Source organism: Triticum aestivum, chromosome 4D, assembly GCF_018294505.1.
Source record: "Triticum aestivum cultivar Chinese Spring chromosome 4D, IWGSC CS RefSeq v2.1, whole genome shotgun sequence".
NCBI classification, from domain to species: domain Eukaryota; kingdom Viridiplantae; phylum Streptophyta; class Magnoliopsida; order Poales; family Poaceae; genus Triticum; species Triticum aestivum.
Window position 1 is genome coordinate 138,126,549 of NC_057805.1, and position 23,508 is coordinate 138,150,056.

A 23,508-nucleotide genomic window follows, 5' to 3' on the forward strand; every position below is an offset into this window, starting at 1 on the left:
CATATCTTAATCATGGCGGATTAACAGTGTCATGCAAAGTGAATGCGCACGATGGCATAGCAGACCAAGCGTTTAAACTAGCCTATTACAAGGCGCTTTGATGCCCAAAAGGATAATTGTTTTCAACAAGTGTTGCAGTATGCAGAAGTTAAACCGGACTCTAGTTCATGATTCTTCGCCGGGCTGTCTTGAAGGTTGAGGATCATCCTGCGCTGGTTCATCCTCCTCCTCTCCACCCAGCGGCTGGAAGTCAATGGTTGCCCAATCGATTCCAGTTAGGGCCTTGAATACAACTTCATCGCTTATAAGTGTGGAGGGTTCAACATCAGGGGTGTAGGTGTGCTTACGGATTGGTGGGATAAGATTTTGCACATCACAAGTTGGCGCATTAACCCGTTTGTTGTCGGCGTCGTAAATCAACTGGTAATGATAAAGATCAGTCTCTTCAACCAATTTGCTTGCTAATGGGCGCATTTCCTTCGTCAAAGCTCGGAGATCATCATTGTCCAAATCTGACCCGTCCTCCTTTATGCTCGGATAGCCGTTTCCCACATCAGCCGAATCAAGATCTGGTATTCATGCTTTAGCCCTGGTTAGTGCGGTCAGAGCAACTGCCCTTGCAGCTGATCTTTTTAACTCTTCAAACCGGGCGGGTAGCATTTACAGCCTCTCTAATGTTTCCTTGATCAAGGTTGGGGGCGGTTTGTTATGAGAGGCGGTACAGATGATCCATTGTGCACCGGTATATAATTGCTCTATAAGAGTATACGCAACCTTTAATTTCTTCTGCATGTCGGAGCCAAGATGAGTAATGCGAGATCCTGCATCATCACAAACATGGGTTAACCAGCAGTTTATGGTTTAATACATATTTAAGCTTAGGAAGAGATTCTTTACCAAAAACAGCAGAAGTCATGGCGTTTATTTGGCGCTTCAAGCCAGTCAGCTCTTCTGTTACCGGATTAAGAGCTGCTTCAGCGTCCTCAGCCCTCTTCAGCAGAGTTGCTTTCTCTATATCCCAGACAGCCCGCTCGCTTTTAAAGCTCTCCTTCAGTTTCTCCATGGCTGCTAAGGCACTGGTCAGCTCCTCTTTGGCCTTGGAGGTTTCTGCTTGTTGGGACTTGATATTTTCTTGAAGATCAGCGGTTTGGGATTCCTTTTTGCTCAGCTCAGCCTGTAAGAGACATACATGTTATAAGTTAACAGTACATATTTGAAGTACCAAGCACATAACAAGTTATACACTTGGCACTTGGGGGCTAACAGTACATATTTGAAGTACCAAGCACATAACAAGTTATACACTTGGCACTTGGGGGCTAATGCCTATTGCTTCTTATCAAAAATTTATTGCAAGTCCCAAGCTTAATTCAAGTATTATTCTTGGCACATGGGGGCTAATGCATATTTGTTCAGTCAGCAGGGTGGTTAATCGGTTTACCAAGATGTTCAACAACAATTTTGAGTTTCTTAGGATAAAAGTCCCGGTTCATCTTCAAAAGATAAACCGACCCTTGGGGGCTACACAGGTGAAATTGAAGGATTAATATTCTAAAGTCCCGTTTTATCTTGAAAAGATAAACCGGCCCTTGGGGGCTATGCAGGCAAAAGTTGAAGCATTACAAAAGTCTCAGTTCATATTGGTATTATAAACTGGCCCTTGGGGGCTACTGAAGTTGACATTAGACGTAAGGGAGGAATAATTATGCAAAGTTAACAGTATTTACCTCATATCGCTCTTTCATCATGTTCACTAAACCGGCTTCATAGTCGCGGCTTGTGTACATGCGGTTTAAAAACCCAGAGTGGATATCTTGGGCGATGAGGTGGGCATAGCTTTCCAAATCTGTTTTCCACTTGCCCTTATCCATAGCAGCAAATTCTTCCTTGGCACTATGTTTTGATAAAGCGATGGGGTTACCAGGAGTTGTGTAGCCAAAGCCAGTAACTACAACATCATCCGCTTTGTCATCAGTAGCTTTGACTGGGTTTGACGGCTTATCAGCAGCTTTAGCTGGGCTTGGCGGATCAACAGCATGGCCCGTGGGATCATTTTCCACCTGTTCAACAAAGGTTTCATGATCTTGTGGTGGCGGATCATCAGGAATAGCATCAGCATCTGGCTCAAATTGTTCTGGGATCTTCTCCGGTTCAGTGGCCGGGTTATCATCAGCCGGTTTATTCAACTTGCCTTTTTGCTGGGTTTGGGCTTGGCACTGAAAGGAACGAACACAAAGGTTGGTACAGTGAGTAAATATAAAGTGTTAAGGGTTAGTTTAAACATGCTTACCCAGGAACCATTTTGAGGGTTGGCAGTTGCGTCTCTGTTGATTCGCCAGAAGAGGAATGGGAAGTTCCCTGATAATTTGAATCAGACGGAGTAAGAGGTTGCCGGAAATAACCCGCCTTAGGATAACGTGGGTTAGAAGTATAAGAGACCTCTGGGCGACGTTTACGAACCGGCGTGTTCGGTAAACCGGACGAAGTTACCACATGGCCGCTATGCCGGGTTGTGCGGCGAGCTTCATGTTGCTATTTCTTCAAAAGAAAGTTTGGATCCATGTGAGCTAGAGGGTGAGAAAATCTTACTTTCCGGTTTGCTTGACGGGTTTTCGGTGTTGGCAAAGGTTCTGAGCCGGAGGAAAGAATAATTACCTCTACGTCACCAGCTTGACTAGCCTCTGCGTCCTCCTGATAATAATCATTATCAATAAGATGTATGAAGAAGGAACCAAGTGAATCAAGTTCTACCTCTGACTCGTGATTTTCATCGTCATCATCAAAGTTTAAATCGATGGAGTCAGTGGTTTTATTTTTGGCAGGCTTCTTCGTGACCTTGGTCTTGACACGAGGGGTTTTTGCCGGTTTATCCTGCGGCTTCTTCTTCCAGAACGGATCGTCACCCTGTCAAAGATTGACAAAAGTTATAAGGGAATATAAAAAGGGTCGGATTAAAACAAGAGTTACGTAATTCTTACAGCTTGGCGGTTTATTGGAAACGCAGAAAGGACTAAGCCCTGTTTTACTGCATTCGGCCACCGGCTCATCCAGCATCTTCTTAACAGCTTCAGTAATTTCAGCATCCAGATAGCTGGATATCAATATGGCGTTGAGGGTCTTTTAAGTTCCCTGTGTATTCACACATTAAACAGGGGTGACGGCTTAGAGGCAAGAATACTCCAAGAAACCCAGCAACGGACAAAGTCGATGCCTGTTAAATCGTTTGCCACAAAGGCTCGGAGTTTTCGAAAGTTGTGGTGCATACTTGGCTTGTTCCTTTGCGCTGAGTCGTTGGGGAAATGGATGTGTACTGGTAAGCCGGTGAGCACGATAACCCGGCAGAGGATTTCTTTCAGCTGGAGACGTATCTCGACAATTGAACCAAGTCTAATTCCAGTCTTTGGGGTGGCTATGATGTTTGACGTGAGGGAAGCTGACATCTTTCCATTTCTGAATTGAAACCCCACCAAGTTCAGTATTGGGCCCATCTGTAAATTCAGTCCGGCGGTTCAAATAGAAGAAGTATCTGAACAGGTCAACGGTGGGTTCTTCTTGGAGATAAGCCTCACAAAACACTTGAAAATTACAAATATTGGACACAGAGTTAGGTCCAATATCTTGACGGCGGATTTGGAAGCTAGCAAGCACATCACGAAAAAAAATTGATCCGGGAGGGCTAAACCCTCAACCTAGATGATCAACGAACACAATCACTTCTCCATCCTTAGGCTCAGGAGGATTTTCTGGACCAGGGGCTCTCCAGTGAATGACTTCCTTTTTTGCTAAAGCGCCAGTTGCAACGCACCCGGTCAGTTGTTCTTCACTAACCCGGGAAGGAACCCAGTTACAAGCATAAAAAGACTTGGCCATTTATTTGACAACCTGAAGGAAGGTTCGTGCCGGTTTAAGATTTATAATTGATAAGCATAAATTATTGCAGGTTAAGAGACAGAAAGTGTTAAAGCATACAAAAATGTTAAACTGCAGGATCATATTATCAAAGTTACAGCGATGAGCAATTGGCGGTTTAAGTGAGGACTAATGGTGCCTGGCGGATTATTATTTTCTAAAAGTTAAACTGCCCATTATACAGAGCTGGGGTTGGAAAATGGTTAAGTGCTGTAAAAACAAGTTTTCGCATATTCATATTGCAGATCTGGATCTACCTCATGTCAGAAAATGAAAAAATATTTAGGGTTAAATATTCTGGTAGTTGAACAGTTGAAGGATCCAGATGGGATTGTCTATTTAAAGGAGATGCACTAATGAAAAGAAGGGCTGCAGGCATCGTTGTATGAGATAAAAGTCAAGATTTAAATCAAGAGTTATTGCACAACGATGAACACCGACAAACACCAATGAACCCTGAAACCCTAATGGCAGATCTATGGAGGAGAGAAAGAAGGCTGACTGATGCTAATGGAACAGCGGAGTGGCGCTGCGATTCTCTAGTACGATCAGGGCGATGCAGCGGCCGGAGTTGAGGTCAAGGTCGAAGACTTGGCGGCGGCGGCTGAGCTTGAGCGCTAGGTCAACACGAGGAAGAAGATGAAGTGAAGGGGCGCAAGGGAGAAAAGTGAAAATGACCCCCGGTCCTATTTATAAGGTGAATGGATAAGTGGCAGGCACGGGAATCAAGGAGGTCGAAAAACGGATCTGTAGATATACAGACGCCTCGATTTTTGGGGATTCATTAAAGGAGAAATATTAAAAGATTTGGGTTCTATATAAAGTTAATGCCAGATGACATCATGGCGGATTATCATGATCCTGGAAGATGACGTCACGGCGAGTTACAAGATTTTCATGAAGGTGTTGAAGAAGGAATTTTCCTAAGTATTGAAGATTGACATGAACAAGTTCAAATCAATCTGGGGCCTAATGTTGGGAATATAACTACTAAGTATAAACTGCCTAGGAGGGGTCGGGTTATACTTAAAAGGAGTTGTTCATATTGAAGCCCACGAAGACAAGGAGTATGGCGCTTTACGGAGGAAATCTAACAAGAAGGCCCAAAGGCGGATTAGGGCCCGTAGATGTAAACCGCCATATGATGTATAACTTGTATGATAAGATAGGAAAGGGTAGAAACCAAGCCGGACACGTTTATGAGCCGGCCGGGATTCTGTAGACCGCCGGGCGTCAACCTGTGTATATAAAGGGACGACCCGGTGGCGGTTTAGGGACAAGAAACAAGAGATCGAGAGCCAGGCAAAGCGTATTCATTCCCTGGTCATCGAAACCCTAGCAATACCACCTCAACTGGATTAGGCCTTTACCTTCACCGCAAGGGGCCGAACCAGTATAAACTCTTGCATCCTTTGTCCCGCTTTAACCCCTTTAAGCTAACTACGTTGTGATGGCTCCACGACTAAGTCCTCACACTAGGACATCTGCTGTGACAAACCCACGATAATAGCAGTGTCATTTAGTCCAGCAGGTAGCTCACCACCATTTAGAAAATCAAGCACCACTGGGACTACATCATGCTTCAATAGCTCCCAGTGACGCTGATAGAACCCGGCTGTAAATCCATCCACCCCTGGCGCTTTGGACGAGGACATTTGGAATAAGGTTGCATGTACCTCAGAGGCTTCGAATGGTTTACATAACATATCATTCATGGCCGGCGTGACCCGGTTTGGTACATGCGCTAACAGTTTGTCACTGTTGCTATACCCTTGAGTTGTATAGAGAGCCTGATAAAAGGCAAGGATCTTCCTTGTCCTCATCTCCAGATGCGCAAACAGAGCCATCTGACCGCTGCAGATTGGCGATCTTATTTATACATTTGCGTTGCCTAGCTTGCGCCTGGAAATAGGTTGTGTTGCGGTCTCCTTCGCGTAGCCAAGGGACGCGAGACCTCTGTTTTAACCATATCTCCTCGAGTTTAAGCGCTTCTCGTAGCTTTGACATGGTAACTGTTTCTTCCTCAGAAGGCCCACGCCCGACTGACTGACAGCGTAGCCTGTCAAGACGCTTTTGAAGCTGCCAGACTGTCCTTGTTAGGCATCCAAATTCTCGGACCCCCCTAAGGCACGAGCTTGCGATGTAGAGCCTCAAGGGAGTCCATTACACCATGCAGAACTGGTTGCCTGGCTTGCGCTCTCCAAGTTTCGGTAACCAGCTGATCGTAATCATTATGGGATTGCCAAATATTCTCATAACGAAAAGGTTTCGAAGTATGTGAATTGCTGTTGGGGTGTTGTTGTCGCAAGTCAGCTAGTACGAAGCAATGATCCGACTCGACGAAGCAGACATGGCGCACTTTGACATACACAATTTTTTGTCTTAATTCCTCATTAGCAAATACTCGGTCTAGCCGAGCTTTATGTTGGAAATATGCCCTGGAGGCAATAATAAAATGGTTATTATTGTATTTCCTTGTTCATGATAATTGTCTATTGTTCATGCTATAATTGTATTAACTGGAAACCGTAATACATGTGTGAATACATAGACCACAACATGTCCCTAGTGAGCCTCTAGTTGACTAGCTCGTTGATCAATAGATGGTTATGGTTTCCTGACCATGGACATTAGATGTCATTGATAACGGGATCACATCATTAGCAGAATGATGTGATGGACAAGACGCAATCCTAAGCATAGCACAAGATCGTGTAGTTCGTTTGCTAGAAGCTTTTCTAATGTCATGTATCATTTCCTTAGACCATGAGATTGTGCAACTCCCGGATACCGTAGGAATGCTTTGGGTGTACCAAACATCACAACGTAACTGGGTGGCTATAAAGGTGCACTACAGGTATCTCCGAAAGTGTCTGTTGGGTTGGCACGAATCGAGACTGGGATTTGTCACTCCGTATGACAGAGAGGTATCTCTGGGCCCACTCGGTAATGCATCATCATAATGAGCTAAATGTGACTAAGTAGTTAGTCGCGGGATCATGCATTACGAAACGAGTAAAGTGACTTGCCGGTAACGAGATTGAACGAGGTATTGGGATACCGACGATCGAATCTCGGGCAAGTAACATACCGATTGACAAAGGGAATTGTATACAGGATTGATTGAATTCCCGACATCATGGTTCATCCGATGAGATCATCGTGGAACATGTGGGAGCCAACATGGGTATCCAGATCCCGTTGTTGGTTATTGGCCAGAGAGCTGTCTCGGTCATGTCTGCATGATTCCCGAACCCGTAGGGTCTACACACTTAAGGTTCGGTGACACTAGAGTTGTTGTGGGATTTTTGTGCAGTTACCGAATGTTGTTCGGAGTCGCGGATGAGATCCCGGACGTCACGAGGAGTTCCGGAATGGTCCGGAGGTAAAGATTTATATATGGGAAGTCCTATTTTGGCCACCGGAAAATGTTCGGGATTTTTCGGTATTGTACCGGGAAGGTTCTAGAAGGTTCCGGAGTGGGGCCCACCTGCATGGGGGGACCCACATGAACGTGGGTAGTGGGGGCAAGGCCCCACACCCCTGGTCAAGGCGCACCAAGATCCCCCCTTAGAAGGACTAAGATCATATCCCGAAGGGATAAGATCAAGATCCCTAAAAAAGGGGGATAACAATCGGTGGGGAAGGGAAATGATGGGATTTCTTTCCCCCACCTTTGCCAACGCCCCAATGGACTTGGAGGGCAAGAAACTAGCCCCCTCCAACCCTATATATAGTGGGGAGGCACATGGGAGCCGCAGCCCTTCCGCTGGCGCAGCCCTCTCCCACCCCAACACCTCCTCCGTAGTAGTAGTGCTTGGCGAAGCCCTGCCGGAGAATTGCAAGCTCCACCACCACGCCGTCGTGCTGCCGGATCTCTCCCTCAACTTCTACTCTCCCCTTGCTGGATCAAGAAGGAGACGTCCCCGGGTTGTACGTGTGTTGAACGCGGAGGCACCGTTGTTCGGCGCTTAGATCGGAATCAACCGCGATCTGAATCGCTGCGAGTACTACTCCTTCATCCTCGTTCTTGTAACGCTTCCGCATCGCGATCTTCAAGGGTATGAAGATGCACTCCCCTCTCTCTCGTTGCTAGTCTCTCCATAGATTGATCTTGGTGATGCGTAGAATTTTTATAATTTCTGCAACGATCCCCAACAGTGGCTTCATGAGCTAGGTCTATGTGTAGTTTCTATGCACGAGTAGAACACAAGTTGTTGTGGGCGTCGATTTAGTAAATTTGCTTGCTGTTACTAGTCTTATCTTGATTCGGCGGCATCGTGGGATGAAGCGGCCCGGACCGACCTTACACGTACGCTTACGTGAGACAGGTTCCACCGACTGACATGCACTAGTTGCATAAGGTGGCTAGCGGGTGTCTGTCTCTCCCACTTTAGTCGGATCGGATTCGATGAAAAGGGTCCTTATGAAGGGTAAATAGAAATTGGCATATCACGTTGTGGTTTTGGCGTAGGTAAGAAACGTTCTTGCTAGAAACCTATGGCAGCCACGTAAAAACTTGCAACAACAATTAGGGGACGTCTAACTTGTTCTTGTAGCATAAGCCGTGTGATGTGATATGGCCAAAAGGATGTGATGTATGAGATTTATCATGTTCTTGTAATAGGAATCACGACTTGCATGTCGATGAGTATGACAACCGGCAGGAGCCATAGGAGTTGTCTTAATTTGTTATATGACCTGTGTGTCAATGAAAACGCCATGTAATTACTTTACTTTATTGCTAACCGTTAGCCATAGTAGTAGAAGTAATAGTTGGCGAGACAACTTCATGAAGACATGATGATGGAGATCATGATGATGGAGAGCATGGTGTCATGCCGGTGACGATGATGATCATGGCGCCCCGAAGATGGAGATCAAAAGGAGAAAAATGATATTGGCCATATCATGTCACTATTTGATTGCATGTGATGTTTATCATGTTTTTACATCTTATTTGCTTAGAACGACGGTAGCATAAATAAGATGATCCCTCATAAAACTTCAAGAAAGTGTTCCCCCTAACTGTGCACCATAGCGAAAATTCGTTGTTTCGAAGCACCACGTGATGATCGGGTGTGATAGATTCTAATGTTCGCATACAACGGGTCTAAGCCAACTTTACACATGCAAAACACTTAGGTTGACTTGACAAGCCTAGCATGTACAGACATGGCCTCGGAACACAAGAGACCGAAAGGTCTAACATGAGTCGTATAGTGGATACGATCAACATGAAGATGTTCACCGATGATGACTAGTCCGTCTCACGTGATGATCGGACACGGCCTAGTTGAATCGGATCATGTATCACTTAGATGACTAGAGGGATGTCTATCTGTGTGGGAGTTCATTAAATAATTTGATTAGATGAACTTAATTATCATGAACATAGTCAAAAGGTCTTTGCAAATTATGTCGCAGCTCACGCTTTGGTTCTACTCTTTTAGATATGTTCCTAGAGAAAATTTAGTTGAGAGTTGACAGTAGCAATTATGCGGACTGGGTCCGTAAACTGAGGATTGTCCTCATTGCTGCGCAGAAAGATTATGTCCTTAATGCACCACTCAGTGTGTTGAACCTCGAGCGTCGGTTCTGGATGTTGCGAACATCTGACATACACGTTTTGATGACTACATGATAGCTCAGTGCGTAATGCTAAATGGTTTAGAATTGAGGCACCAAAGACGTTTTTGAAACATCACAGAACATATGAGATGTTCCAAGGACTGAAATTGGGATTTCAGGCTAGTGCCCACGTCAAGAGGTATGAGACCTCTGACAAGTTTCTTAAGCCTGCAAACTAAGGAGAAAAGCTCAATCGTTGAGCATCTTCTCAGATTGTATGAGTACTACAATCGCTTGAATCGAGTGGGAGTTAATCTTCCAGATGAGATAGTGATGGTTCTCCAAAGTCACTGCCATCAAGCTACTAGAGCTTCGTGATGAACTATAACATATCAGGGATAGATATGATGATCCTTGAGCTATTCGCGACACCGCGAAAGTAGAAATCAAATAGGAGCATCAATTGTTGATGGTTAGTAAAACCACTAGTTTCAAGAAGGGAAAGGGCAAGAAAGGGATACTTCATGAAACGGCAAATCAGTTGCTGCTCTAGTGAAGAAACCCAAGGTTGAACCCAAACCTGAGACTAAGTGCTTCTGAAATAAGGGGAACGGTCACTGAGGCAGAACTACCCTAGATACTTGGTAGATGAGAAGGCTGGCAAGGCCGACAGAAGTATATTGGATATACATTATAATGTGTACTTTACTAGTACTCGTAGTAGCACCAGGGTATTAAAATACCGGTTCGGTTGCTAAGTGTTAGTAACTCGAAATAAAAAGCTACGGAATAAACGGAGACTAGCTGAAGGTGAGATGACGATATGTGTTGGAAGTGTTTCCAAGGTTGATGTGATCAAGCATCGCATGCTCCCTCTACCATCGAGATTGGTGTTAAACCTAAATAATTGTTATTTGGTGTTTGCGTTGAGCATAGACATGATTGGATTATGTTTATCGCAATACGGTTATTCATTTAAGGAGAATAATGGTTACTCTATTTATTTGAATAATACCTTCAATGGTCTTGCACCTAAAATGAATGGTTTATTGAATCTCGATCGTAGTGATACACATGTTCATGCCAAAAGATATAAGATAGTAATGATAGTACCACATACTTGTGGCACTGCCATTTGAGTCATATTGGTATAAAACGCGTGAAGAAGCTCCATGTTGATGGATCATTGGACTCACTCATTTTTTGAAAAGTTTGAGACATGCGAACCATGTCTATTGGTTTATACGCATGAAGAAACTCCATGCAGATGGATCGTTTGGACTCACTTGATTTTGAATCACTTGAGACATGCAAATCATACCACATGGGCAAGATGACTGAAAGGCCTCGTTTTCAGTGAGATGAAACAAGAGAGCAACTTGTTGGAAGTAATACATTTGATGTGTGCAATCCAATTAGTGCTGAGGCACGCACTGAATATCGTTATGCTCTTACTTCACAGATGATTTGAGTAGATTCTAAGTATATTTACTTGATGAAACGCAAGTCTGAATTATTGAAAGGTTCAAGTAATTTCAGAGTGAAGTTGAAGATCGTCGTGACAAGAGGATAAAAAGTCTATGATATGATCATAGAGATGAATATCTGAGTTACGTGTTTGGTACACAATTAAGACATTGTGGAAAGTGTTTCACAACTAATGCCGCCTGGAACACCATAGTGTGATGGTGTGTCCGAACATCATAGCTGCACCCTATTGGATGTGGTGCATACCATGATGTCTCTTACCGAATTACCACTACCGTTTATGGGTTAGGCATTAGAGACAACCGCATTCACTTTAAATAGGGCACCACGTAATTCCGTTGAGATGACACCGTATGAACTATGGTTTAGAGAAACCTAAGTTGTCATTTCTTAAAAGTTTGGGGCTGCGACGCTTATGTGAAAAAGGTTTAGCCTGATAAGCTCGAACCCAAAGCGGATAAATGCATCTTCATAGGACACCCAAAACAGTTGGGTATACCTCCTATTTCGGATTCGGAAGCAAAAGTGATTGTTTCTAGAAACGGGTCCTTTCTCGAGAAAAAGTTTCTCTCGAAAGAATTGGGTGGGAGGATGGTGGAGACTTGATGAGGTTATTGAACCGTCACTTCAACCAGTGTGTAGCAGGGCACAGGAAGTTGTTCCTGTAGCGCCTACACCAATTGAAGTGGAAGCTGATGATAGTGATCATGAAACTTCAGATCAAGTCACTACCAAACCCCGTAGGTCGACAAGGATGCGTACTATTTCAGAGTGGTACGTAATCCTGTCTTGGAGGTCATGTTGCTAGACAACAATGAACCTATGAGCTATGGAGAAGCGATGGTGGGCCCGGATTTCGACAAATGGCTCGAGGCCATAAAATCCGAGAGGATCCATGTGTGAAAACAAAGTATAGACTTTGGAAGAACTACTTGATGGTCGTAAGGCTATTAGGTACAAATGGATTTTAAAAGGAAGACGGACAATGATGGTAAGTATCACCATTAAGAAAGCTCGACTTGTCGTTAAGATGTTTTCCGACAAGTTCAAGGAGTTGACTACGGTGAGACTTTCTCACTCGTAGTGATGCTAAGAGTCTGTTGGAATTGTATTAGCAGTTACTGCATTATTTATGAAATCTTGCAGATAGGATGTCAAAACATTGTTTCCTCGACAATTTTCTTGAGGAAAGATTGTATGTGATACAACCATAAGGTTTTTGTCAATCCTAAAAGATGCTAACAAGTATGCAAAGCTCCAGCAATCCTTCTAAGGACTGGAGTAAGCATCTCGGAGTTGGAATATACGCTTTGATGAAATGATCAAAGATTTTGGGTTTATACAAAGTTTATGAGAAACTTGTATTTCCAAAGAAGTGAGTGGGAGCACTATAGAATTTCTGATGAGTATATGTTGTTGACATATTCTTGATCAGAAATGATGTAGAATTTCTGGAAAGCATATAGGGTTATTTGAAAAGTGTTTTTCAATGGGAAACCTGGATTAAGCTACTTGAACATTGAGCATCAAGATCTATAAGGATAGATCAAAAACGCTTAATAGTACTTTCAAATGAATACGTACCATGACAAGATTTTGAAGGAGTTCAAATAGATCAGCAAAGAAGGAGTTTTTGGCTGTGTTATAAGGTGTGAGCATTGAGTAAGACTCAAGATCTGACCACGGCAGAAGAGAGAGAAAGGACGAAGGTCGTCCCCTATGCTTTAGACGTAGGCTCTACAGTATGCTATGCTATGTACCGCACCTGAACTGTGCCTTGCCATGAGTCAATCAAGGGGTACAAGAGTGATCCAGGAATGGATCACATGACAGCGGTCAAACTTATCCTTAGTAACTAGTGGACTAAGGAATTTTCTCGATTATGAAGGTGGTAAAAGAGTTCGTCGTAAAGGGTTACGTCGATGCAAACTTTGACACTAATCCGGATGACTCTGAGTAGTAAACCGGATTCGTATAGTAGAGCAGATATTTGGAATAGCTTCAAGTACCGCATGGTAGCTGCATCTACAAGATGACATAGAGATTTGTAAAGCACACACGGATCTGAAAGGTTCAGACCCGTTGACTAATAACCTCTCTCACAAGCGAGATATGATCAAACCCCATCGGTGTTGGATCCATTACAATCACATAGTGATGTGAACTAGATTATTGACTCTAGTGCAAGTGGGAGACTATTGGAAATATTCCCTAGAGGCAATAATAAAATGGTTATTATTGTATTTCCTTGTTCATGATAATTGTCTATTGTTCATGCTATAATTGTATTAACTGGAAACCGTAATACATGTGTGAATACATAGACCACAACATGTCCCTAGTGAGCCTCTAGTTGACTAGCTCGTTGATCAATAGATGGTTATGGTTTCCTGACCATGGACATTAGATGTCATTGATAACGGGATCACATCATTAGGAGAATGATGTGATGGACAAGACCCAATCCTAAGCATAGCACAAGATCGTGTAGTTCATTTGCTAGAAGCTTTTCTAATGTCAAGTATCATTTCCTTAGACCATGAGATTGTGCAACTCCCGGATACCATAGGAATGCTTTGGGTGTACCAAACGTCACAACGTAACTGGGTGGCTATAAAGGTGCACTACAGGTATCTCCTAAAGTGTCTGTTGGGTTGGCACGAAACGAGACTGGGATTTGCCACTCCGTATGACGGAGAGGTATCTCTGGGCCCACTCGGCAATGCATCATCATAATGAGCTCAATGTGACTAAGTAGTTAGTCGCGGGATTATGCATTACGAAACGAGTAAAGTGACTTGCCGGTATCAAGATTGAACGAGGTATTGGGATACCGACGATCGAATCTCGGGCAAGTAACGTACCGATTGGCAAAGGGAATTGTATACACGATTGATTGAATCCCCGACATCATGGTTCATCCGATGAGATCATCGTGGAACATGTGGGAGCCAACATGGGTATCCAGATCCCGCTGTTGGTTATTGGCCAGAGAGCTGTCTCGGTCATATCTGCATGATTCCCGAACCCGTAGGGTCTACACACTTAAGGTTCGGTGACGCTAGAGTTGTTATGGGAATTAGTGTGCAGTTACCGAATGTTTTTCGGAGTCCCGGATGAGATCCCGGACATCACGAGGAGTTCCGGAATGGTCCGGAGGTAAAGATTTATATATGGGAAGTCCTATTTTGGCCACCGAAAAATGTTCGGGATTTTTCGGTATTGTACCGGGAAGGTTCTAGAAGGTTCCGGAGTGGGGCCCACCTGCATGGGGGGAGCCACATGAACGTGGGTAGTGGGGGAAAGGCCCCACACCCCTAGTCAAGGCGCACCAAGATCCCCCCTTAGAAGGAATAAGATCATATCCCGAAGGGATAAGATCAAGATCCCTAAAAAAGGGGGATAACAATCGGTGGGGAAGGGAAATGATGGGATTTCGTTGCCCCACCTTTGCCAACGCCCCAATGGACTTGGAGGGTAAGAAACCAGCCCCCTCCACCCCTATATATAGTGGGGAGGCGCATGGGAGCCGCAGCCCTTCCGCTGGCGCAACCCTCTCCCTCCCCAACACCTCCGTAGTAGTAGTAGTAGTAGTGCTTGGCGAAGCCCTGCCGGAGAACTGCAAGCTCCACCACCACGCCGTCGTGCTGCCGGAGCTCTCCCTCAACTTCTACTCTCCCCTTGCTGGATCAAGAAGGAGGAGACGTCCCCGGGCTGTACGTGTGTTGAACGCGGAGGCACCGTTGTTCGGCGCTTAGATCGGAATCAACCGTGACCTGAATCGCTGCGAGTACGACTCCTTCATCCACGTTCTTGTAACGCTTCCGCATCGCGATCTTCAAGGGTATGAAGATGCACTCCCCTCTCTCTCGTTGCTAGTCTCTCCATAGATTGATCTTGGTGATGCATGGAATTATTTTTAATTTCTGCAACGATCCCCAACACTTTAACATTGGCATCACCAGATTGCCAGTTATCCCATGTGTAGGGGACGCCGGACAAACCTAAATCCTGCAGCGCACATTCATCAGTGACTTCACGAAATGCTCTCATTTGCCATTCCGGTCTCGCCGTCCGACTGAAGTGCTCGTCCCCATCAAGGGTTTCGTTAAAATCACCCATGCACAGCCAATCTGCATGCGGAAGATTATATAGGGTACGGAGGAACCGCCAACTATGGTGTCTGTTTTCAGCTCGTGGCGCTCCATAAAATCCAGTAAATCTCCAACTCACCGAAACATCCGATGCATCGCGCACCACAACATTAATGTGGGCCAAACCGTAATTCTTGAGTTCTACTATGACATCTTTGGACCAGAAGAGACCCAGGCCTTGCTACCTCTTGAGCATGCATTGGTTTTCCCTTGAAGAGGAAAGGGTGATGCAGCAAAGTAGCGTAAGTATTTCCCTCAGTTTTTGAGAACCAAGGTATCAATCCAGTAGGAGACTACACGCAAATCCCTAATACCTGCATAAACAATTAAGAACCTTGCAACCAATGCGATAAAGGGATTGTCAATCCCTTCACGGCCACTTGCAAAAGTGAGATCTGATAAAGATAATAAGATAAATATTTTTGGTATTTTTGTTGTATAGATTGAAAAGTAAAGATTGCAAAATAAACGGTGACAGAAATAGCTAGTTGACGGGAGATTAATATGATGGAAAATAGACCTGGGGGCCATAGGTTTCACTAGTGGCTTCTCTCAAGATAGCATATTTTACAGTGGGTGAACAAATTACTATCGAGCAATTGATAGAAAAGCGCATAGTTATGAGAATATCTAGGCATGATCATGAACATAGGCATCACGTCCGTGTCAAGTAGACCGAAACGATTCTGCATCTACTACTATTACTCCACGCATCGACCGCTATCCAGCATGCATCTAGAGTATTAAGTTCATAAGAACAGAGTAACGCATTAGGCAAGATGACATGATGTAGAGGGATAAACTCAAGCAATATGGTATAAACCCCATCTTTTTATCCTCGATGGCAACAATACAATACATGCCTTGCTGCCCCTGCTGTCACTGGGAAAGGACACTGCAAGATTGAACCCAAAGCTAAGCACTTCTCCCATTGCAAGAAAGATCAATCTAGTAGGCCAAACCAAACTGATAATTCAAAGAGACTTGCAAAGATATCAAATCATGGATATAAGAATTCAGAGAAGAATCAAATATTGTTCATAGATAATCTTGATCATAAACCCACAATTCATCGGATCTCGACAAACACACCGCAAAAAGTATTACATCGAATAGATCTCCAAGAGAATCGAGGAGAACTTTGTATTGAGATCCAAAGAGAGAGAAGAAGCCATCTAGCTAATAACTATGGACTCGAAGGTCTGTCGTAAACTACACACACATCATCGGAGTGGCCATGGTGTTGACGTAGAGGCCCTCCGTGATCGATTCCCCCTCCGGCGGAGTGCCGGAAAAGGCCCCAAGATGGGATCTCATGGGTACAGAAGGTTGCGGCGGTGGAAAAAGTGTTTTGTGGCTCCCCTGAATGTTTTCAGGGTATAAGAGTATATATGGGCGAAAGAAGTAGGTCGGTGGAGCTGCAAGGGGCCCACGAGGGTGGGGGCGCGTCCTCCTGCCTCGTGGCTTCCTCACTGCTTCCTTGACGTCCACTCCAAGTCTCCTGGATTGCGTTTGCTACAAAAACGATCCTCGCGAAGGTTTCATTCCGTTTGGATTCCGTTTGATATTCCTTTTCTGCGAAACACTGAAATAGGCAAAAAAACTGCAATTTGCACTGGGCCTTCGGTTAACAGGTTAGTCCCAAAAATAATATAAAAAGGTATATTAAAGCCCATTAAACATCCAAAACGGATAATATAATAGCATGGAACAATAAAAAATTATAGATACCTTGGAGACGTATCAGGCCTCCACTTAATCCAACGCTATCAACAGCAAAGCAACCAACAAACCCTAAGGTCTGCTGAAGTCTCTTCACACGTTTCCCTCTGATCTTTGTTTCCATAACAAAAGCCAGAGCGGGTCCTTCTTGCTTCACAACATTGCGAAGCTCTCGAACTGCCTCGGGGTTCCCAAGCCCCCGGCAGTTCCAACTTAAGCATATCATTGGGATGGGCAGGGTTGTCCAGCAGCCTCTGCCAAGGTTTCAGAATTGGTAGGCGTGGGTTTCTTCTTCTTTGGTTCTCTCACTGTACCATCATCCTCAGAGCCTTCTCCATCCCTGGGAGCATCCGTAGCTACGTTCTCCCCCTCACCAACATCATTTGCTGCCTGATTTGTCAAGAGTGGAACTTCAATTCTGCGGTAGACTTGGTTTTGGGGTCCTCCCTTACGTTTTGGAGCTGTTTTATGTTTCACAGGGGAGTTCACCTCGACACCTGCTTCAGCTGCAGTGTTAGAATTCTTGGTGTCGTTCCTGCTCGATTTGGCCTGTTGAGGCTTCGAGGATCCCTCAGACGAGGCAGCTCTCCTTTTCTCTTTTGGTGGCCGCAAGCCTTTACAAAACGACAAATCGCCATTCTCATCTCTCGTACTAGGAGTCGGGCAGAGCACATCGGAGTGGCCCAAACGACCACATGAGAAGCAAAAGTGAGGTATATTTTCATACTGAATATAATACGGATCTATAGAACCTCTCCTTGCAGAATTGATCAGAATCCATCATCGCAGTGGTTTGGCAACGTCCAGAGTGACGCGAGCACGAAGGTAGCCTCCTGCGTGATCGAAGTGGATTGAACTTGCCCCCTTATCAATCTGCTTTGCTATCGCTTTGCACCATGATTCGTCACGCAGATTGAACGGGAGATTAACTACACGGGCCCAGACCTTCAACTTGTCGAACTGGAGCTCCGACGGGCACATGCAGTCGTCAAATTCAGAAAGTATGACCGCGTTCTTGCTGATGTGCCATGGGGATCCGTCCCATACACGATCTCTATCTCGTTGTGTCGCAAACTCCGCAACAAACGTGTTTTCTCCCACTAAGCGGAAGACCTGACCCTTAGAGTTACCCCATGCAGGTCGGAGAGCATTCGAGATGGTGCTGATGTGAAGAATATTGCGGTGTGGGATCTTCCCTGCCACCATCCACCTCTCTGGCGCCCCTTCAACTCGATCATCTAGCACCAAGGGCGTCGCCTCTTCTTCCGTGATGTCAAGCTTTCCTAGTTGCTCCTCCAAGTGTGCCCTAGCAGACCTCGACGACAGCGTCTCCGCCGCCGCCCCGCTGCCGCTTCCAGAGGGTGTCGCCATCCTCCGGCGGAAGTCCGGTGCGCCCCGCTGAATCGATCTGCGGGCGCCGTCAAGGCCGCCAAACCCTAGTCGCTAGAGCGTTAGGGTTTTCGGAAAAACTGTTCCTTTTCGGAAAGTGGGAAGTAGTCTATAATACTATGGAGCGCGAGCGGTTGGGCGAGAGTGATCTAGCGAGCATCCTTTAAAGGATACGAGTAATATGTATAGCCTGAGTTTTCTTAATTATATACTCCTACTAGAGATCAGTGCATTTTAACCGAAGAAAAAAATATCACACGCTCTTAATTTAAAAAGCTCTAGCCAGCATCCTTTAAAGGATACGAGTAATATGTATATCTTGAGTTTTCTTAATTATGTACTAGCAAAAAGGCCCGGGAGAAAAAAAATCACACGCTCCTAATTTAAAAAAAAATGGTCTATAATCTGAGAATTTGTAGTTACAGCCAAAACAAAGATGGTCTTAACCTATTCTACATGTGTTCTAATTCAACACAGCTTGCATGTAGATTTAATCTGTACAAAGAAACAAGCAAATGATCATGCATTTATTCATGTCATGTTCGGAATAGGATGTTGTTATGGGTGAGTAAAGAAAAACAATAAAAACAAATGATGACATATTAGCACACTACGGAGACATGTGTGCATCAATGGCAGTTTTCGATTTAACAATCACCCATTTAGGGTAACTCTTGAACACTTTTTTCACATGCATATTTCTTAAATACATGAAGAGTTGTTAAAGAGATACAAGATTTTTTAATCATAAAAAGAGATATTTTTTTGTCTGGAAAAGAACATTTTTCTATGGTCTCTGTGGACGCAAGTACTTGCGCCCCTATTTCATCACTATTTCTTGCCACACATGTCATACGTATTGGTTCTTATTTCATCACTATTTATATCTTATCAAACTTGTCTTTTACTTTATTTTTTGTCATGCATGCCTCCTTTTACTTTTTTTCATGCATGTCCTCTTTTTTCTTCTTACATATAGTAGAATAGCACAACATCTCATCTTTATCGGATCTCCTCTGCATTTTCTTTTTTATTTATTTTATAGCGGACACCCCATCTTTATTGGGTCCTTCTTTTATTTCTTGTCATGCATGTCCTTATTTATTGAGTGTCTCTAGCAAATTTATCTTCAATGTAATGTCCAAATCCTGATTTTGCTGAGGTGTTCATCCCCAATCTGAATCGGTATCGATATGAAAAAAGACAAAAAAAATACATTGTTGATTAACATTGCAGCCTAGATAATATTTTTTTAAATTTAACAGGTCAAATAACATCATATTTAGATTCTAGATATTTTTCTAATCAAATTCCATGTATAACATGTTAAATTTCGAGTTACAGTTTAGAAGATATGAGTATTTTAAAAAACAGTTGATATGTACTACGGGTTTAATGTCAGAAATAGTAGAGGATATTCTATAAAATGGCAAAATGGACTAAGAATACATATTTCTTTTATTAGTAGGTATAGATATAGATATAGATTGCCAATTTCGGTTTTTCTGTACCTTACTCTATTTTGAAAAGCTATAAAGGTGCAACATGGGAAGAAATTCATACACGTCACGTGTGTGTATATATATATATATATATATATATATATATATATATATATATATATATATATATATATATATACCTACTAATAAAGTCTTTAGTGTTTCTGCCCGTCCATCATTAATCATTAATTTTGTAGAAAATCCCTTGGTGTTTTCTGAAATCAACCCACAGTCCAAGTGACCAAGTCAATCCGAATCGGTATGTGCGAGAGAAAAAGAAAAAAACCACCCGGACGACCCACGACCTTACCTCCCATCTCCTCCTCCGGCGTGCCACCACCCCCTGCTACGGCGCGGCGCACCGCCAGCCCTGACTCCTCCACGCCACGCCGCCGGCCCCAACGCCTCCTCCGCGCGCCGCCATCGCCTACCCCATCACCCTCGCACCCCTACCCGAAGTGCCACCACCCCTCGGCTTTCCACCACCAGCGACACTCGACGCCTGCGCCACACCTCCCCCAAGTCCTCTCTTTCCTCCTTTGCCGCAGCCGCTCTCCATTGGCCAGCCTACTCCCTCGAGTCAGACCCTCCCTTCCCCACACGAGTGCCTCCCGATCCTCCCCTTTCTGTGTGTGTGTGTGTGTGTGTGTGTGTGTGTTTGTGTGTGCTCAATCCGGATCCACCCCTTTCTTGGGTGCATCATAGAGGAGAGCTCGCTACTGTGGTGGACCTTGACGGTGGCGAGCTGGGAGCCGGCTAGGTCCTTGCCGACGAGGGCCGTCATGGCCTTCACCTCTGCCCTGTTGCCGGTGGACTGCGTTGCGACCATGACCACTGAGTTGACAAGAAAGGTACTACTGGTATTACATATTCCCTTCACAAAGAATGGCATCTGAGTTGAGCACTTGTACAACCACTACATTGTTTGTACATGTGGATCTCTTACGATTGATAAGATGGGTCAGCCATGGATGCAAAGGGTAGAGGGCTTCAGACTCTTAGTTGCTGCTAGCTCTACTCTGCTCTGTCATCTGGTAATGCCAATGCAGTGGTTGTATTGTTTATGACTGCGGTTGTAAATAGATAGATGAATGATTTCAAAACATGGATTAAACTCTGGGGTAAGTTATGTTCTCAACTTTTAATCTCACTGCCTTCTTACTTCGGGGCAAATCTTCCCAGCAAAAAGCATAACAGAGGCCTCTCTTTCAATGACTGAAGATTAGTTATCTCATAACTGGCCCTCAGAGGGAGAAATTAAGCTCCATAACCTCCATGTAAATACCATCATCTCTATTCCCTCTTGCCTACTTATGTTACATATTTACATTTTTGTTTTGACATGTTCCAAAGAAGCTGCACTTTTTTGCACTTGCGAGTAAATTGTTAGAAATCTAAACTCATGGGCAAAAGAATTTTTTGATTCAGTGCTTTGCCAGATCAATAGTAGAATATTTCTAAGTAGCTCATGTCATTAATTTTTTAATAATGATGGAGGTGAGATACACTCCAAGGTATGCAGACGGGTATTTTTGGTAGAATAGGTAGTGGTAAATCAACTCTCATGCATGCCCTTTTCCGTATCATGTGTCCTACTGTCGGTTAGATAATAGTAGACATCGTCAACATTGGCACCATTGGGTTGTACGATCTGAGATCTAGATTGACCATCATCAATGTTCGATTGAACTGTGAGGAACAACCTTGAACCTCTAGGAGAGTACACAGACAATCAAATCTAGGGGGGTAGTCTTGATATTCACATGCTCATTGCTTGTCATTTCTCAGGTTACTAAACAATCACTTAAAAATCCGTTTGTCATGGCTCAGAGTATGAATCTGTTGCTCGTAATTGTTTTTTAGTTTGATATGTCTTCACATTCCTACAATCCTATGAACCTACATGTTCGCATTAATACTTTGTAAACCTTGTATTGGCTACAACTGTTGTCTGCCTTCTTAACTTATCTGAGAAGGACTGGAAATTGTTATTCTACATTTCAAGCAACGTGTCACTGTCAATTAGGAGTTGGAGTTTGGAGAAAGGGGCTAAATCATGACTCACCAGCTCTGCTTTACTCGTACCATAGAGTTCACATTCTGGTAGTTTTGGTGCTTCTGAAATTGCTGATAAATTTGGAATTACCCTTCGAAGTGGTAGATAGTGGAGAGAACTGGTGTGTGGGCCAGTGTCAGCCCATCTGTCTCAGGAGGGTGATTCTGAGATGAACCAAGATACTGGTCCTGCCACTGCTTCAGTGCACATTGCAACAGATAACCTGACATCGAACACACCACAAAAGCATTACTCACGGACGATTGGCATGACGATCGCGAATCGAATCACCTTGGTCCTTATGAGCGAAGTAGTCTAGCTTCTTGACTATGGTGCAACAGTAACAATCTGGGGAACGATCTTCTGTACAGAAGGAGGAGGTCAAAAAAAGGCATTGCTTATTGTATATTAGATTCTGCAGGCGCGGGGACATATTAAATTACTACTTCCTCCGTTCCTAAATATAAGTCTTTTTAGACATTTCAAATGAACTACAACATACGAATGTACGTAGACATATATTAGAGTGTAGATTCACTCTTTTTGCTCCGTATGTAGTCACTTGTTGAAATCTCTAGAAAGACTTATATTTGGGAACGGAGGGAGTACATTGTAATATGTCTATCTTGCTTTTTTCAGGTTAGAATAATCATTTTAAGCCATTTAGATAACCTTCCACTAGCAATGCCAATCATATAACCCTTGAGAATGTCACAAGAGTTCACCCTCGCCATGTCCAGTGCCATTGCTAGCAGGAGTAAGATGTGTGGGTTGATGGAGGCGGCGGCCGGTAGCAAAGCAAGGGTGTTGTGTTACAAATTTTTCATCAAGAAATTTGTGCAGGAATATATTTTTTTCCTTCAAGAATGACCCTTAATATTTTTGAGTACTTTCAAAGTTTCAATATTGTTTCGCTCAAATAAAAGTATGTGTTTCGCTACATACAAAATCGTTTGAGTTGTAAATTATTTTAGGTTTCTAACCACATATTTATTTATTTGTACCCGTTGCAATCACACGGGCTTTTTGCTAGTAAGCCTAATGATTCCTATCGGCCAATGAGCCAAAAATTCGGCAGGTCGCCTCGTCACTTCGCGTGGGAAAATACGTGCTAGTGGCCCACGCACCGCTTGCTGCATCCTTATCTCCTCCCGCTGCATCTCTCAATCCAGTCTTCCTCCTTCCTGCGAACGGTTGCCACACCACGCCCTCACTGTCCAAGTTGACGTCCACGCGGCCGCGCCTCTCCCCTCTCTCTGTCCCACAGCCATTGACGCCCCCTACTGATAGCTGGGCCAGCGTGCAATGGTGGCTGCAAGGCTGCAACCGTGGTTGGCAGGAGTTGCAACCGCGGACCGGCAAAGCTGCCACCGTGGGCAGGCGGACGGGGGTGCTACGACCGCCACCTGCCTGCTGCTGGGGACGGCGATAAATGATGATGCAACCGGCAACCACCGGTACTGGATATGGTGACCACATGCTGGAACCAGCATCATATTTTGCTGCTACCGTGGTGACCATGTGCTGGAATTAGCAGCGTTTTTGCTGCGACCGTGATGACCGCAAGCTGAAACCATTGAAGTTTTTGCTGCGACCGTTGTGACCGCGAGCTGGAACCATTGGCGTTTTTTCCTACAACCGTGGTGACCGTTGGCTGGGAGGGGGCGAGGGGTGATGTTGCAACCGTGACGACCGTGCGCTGGAACATGGCAACAAG